Source organism: Apis dorsata, unplaced genomic scaffold (genome assembly GCF_000469605.1).
Source record: "Apis dorsata unplaced genomic scaffold, Apis dorsata 1.3 scaffold_626, whole genome shotgun sequence".
Taxonomy (NCBI): domain Eukaryota; kingdom Metazoa; phylum Arthropoda; class Insecta; order Hymenoptera; family Apidae; genus Apis; species Apis dorsata.
The window spans coordinates 64,934-67,828 of NW_006263821.1; positions in this window are offsets into that span (position 1 = coordinate 64,934).

Genomic DNA, 2,895 nt, shown 5'->3' on the forward strand with positions numbered 1-2,895 from the left:
TATCATTTTTCTTTTTTAAAAATATAATTTTGTACAAGATCCTAGAATTTTTAATTTAATTTTTCTATTATTCCGTTGTGACAAATATTCTCAAGTATTTTTATTGTATTTATTTTTTGTATAAATAATGCACAGGTTTTATAAACAATTATTCGTTTCATCCATCTCTATGTATACGCAATCTTCCATCTCAAAATCTCAATTTTTGCTAAATTTTCTTATAACGTATTCTATTCGTGAAGCTAGTGAATTTATAAAATCTGATTTCCTTCCTTTTTTATATTCTTCTTTTTTTCTTGCACGATTCATTTTAATATCTGTACATACTCTGCAAGATTTAGATCAGTATCTATGTATAATATTTATAACAAACTTATCGTTGCATCTAAAAGAAACGTGCATTCTGCAGGTTTTGGTGCATTGAAATTTTGCATAAACGCATAAATATCCGCAATATATTAATAAGATTTCAACTTTAACATGGCGCAAGAAAATGATATTCAACTCTCATCACCGATACAATGCTTCTCTTTCTATTAAGTTTGCTTTATTACGTAATTATTAAATGTACAAGCGTAATATACAAGCGTAAACTAATATTGCAGTTGCGTTACAACTTCACTATTACAAGAGAGTTTAATGTTATGCACAACTGACGGTTTGCCAATGTGAACATAATCGAAAACTTTAAAACAATAGTTATCCAATGATTGAACAGCGATTTTCCCATTTATTATCCACTTTTCACAAACAATTTCCCCGATAAAAATTCATTGTATCGCGACAATTTCATCGTGATTTAATATGCTCGTTAAAATGTCTGTCAGAAGGGAAAAGTTGAATGGGTGCTGAGAGGGTTGGGATGTTTTAAACAGTATTGTACAATATCCAAGGGAAACATTGTGAAACTTTTCGTTGATGTTTCGTGTTGATGAATGTTGCACGATGTTTAAGCTTTTCAATGAATTGAAAAAAAATTGAAGTTATGAATTTTTAGCCTTTTTGATCGCATCGTTGGGTCATACAGAGAAAGAGCGTGAAATTATTCAATTATTTGTTTTTACAATAGAGAAGCAAAAGTTTTTATATAATCTCTCGCAAGAAAATTCATCCAACTCAAAAATTCTGGTTTTATGGAGCTTTAAATTTTTAAACTCGACTCCTTTTTCAGCATTTCTCACGTTTTAAATACAATTTGAATAGAATGCATATATTTTCGTATGCCGATATTTTTTCTCAGCGGAATATCGATTTATATTAATGCTCAAATTTTCAATGTTTCTTTTTTCAATGTAATGAATTACAATATGTATATATTCGTAAATCTAATAGATAATAATTCTTCCTCATTGATAATAAATGTAATCGATCAATTTGATTAATCTCTTCCATAAATCTTCTTAATCTCCTCGTTAAATCTTCCATTACTGATAAATTTCTTTGTGGAGATACGCGCAAAATTTCACATTCTCGTAATGAGAAAAGTATCCCGCTCGAGCAACGTACGTTTTAACAGTAATTGCTCGTATCGTAATTCAAAGCAATTTTTTTTTTCGCTTGTAATGCTAATGGACTCCACGTTTCCAACTATGAAAAAAAAAAAAAAACAACAAAGAGAAACAAGTGCTCGGTTTATAGCAAAGTTTGTGACGAGGGAAGGTGGAGTTTAAACGGCGAAAAAGAGGCAAAGTGAAATAAAATGAAATAATTCCGCCTTATCGCCGGCTATTAACCGTGGCAACCGCGTTTTGGACAAACTCGAAACGTGGATCCCTTCATTAGACCCATCATTGTTCGCCGGTTCGTACTCATTATGGAATCGTTTCGCTTGGAATTTCACGGTTCCACAGCTGGTTACCAGATGAAATTTTCACAGAGTCACGTGACCAGCGTCCAATGGTAACAACGATTAATCATAGACACCGATTGGTCGAAATTACGATCGAATGATTTTCTGGAAAAATCGATAATGGAAAGTATTTTGAAAAGATTTCACGAGCTTCGCAGTTGTGGATGAAATTTAATTTTACTTTTTTAAATTTTTATTTCAGAAGGGATCTCATTATGAATTATTTTGGCGAATAACGGTGATTATTTTGTCTTTATTCGTCGATGAGCGTGGAAGCGTAATCACAATGGAGCATACAGATCTCTTTTATATTCGGAATGTATTATTAATACAGGATCGATAACTTTCATTGTTTTTTCAATGCTATCGTAATTAATGAATATCATCCATGTCGTCAATATTATTGGAAATTAAAATAGATATTTTCATTTGTAAGGATAAATCAAAGTAGAATAATATACGATAAGTTGATCAATCATCCAAGCCGATATATCGATTTTACACAGATTTTATCGATCAAATTCAATTCAAATTCTCTGGAAAAATATTAAAATTTTGATTTTATTAATAACAATAAAATGTTCATATTTAAAAAAATACTCGAGATAAAAATTCATTCAATCGTAACTTTTTTCTCATTTGCAGATTCTCGCTTGCAATTTTATCGAAAATATATATACATCTCTTGTATAATATACGTTGAAATATTTTATGAAAATAATTCTGAAATTCTGAAATTCCGTTTCAGAGTATCACAAACAAGTCCTTTATTCCCTCGATCAAAATCATTCCACATTCTATTTAACTTCCACGCTTATAAACTTTTTCCAACGTTTCCGCAAGTTTCATTTTCGGTATATTCGGGTAATTACTTATCGATCTTTGTCGTCACAACTGTTGACACACTTCCTGACAAACTAATACACAAGTTCTCCACGAACCACCAAAGGGACCCGAATTTCCGCGTGATCGATATCCCTGGAGGAAGTGAGGCCGTTTCGAGGAATACAATGCGTGCATATTTTGAACGATTATCAAGCAAACGT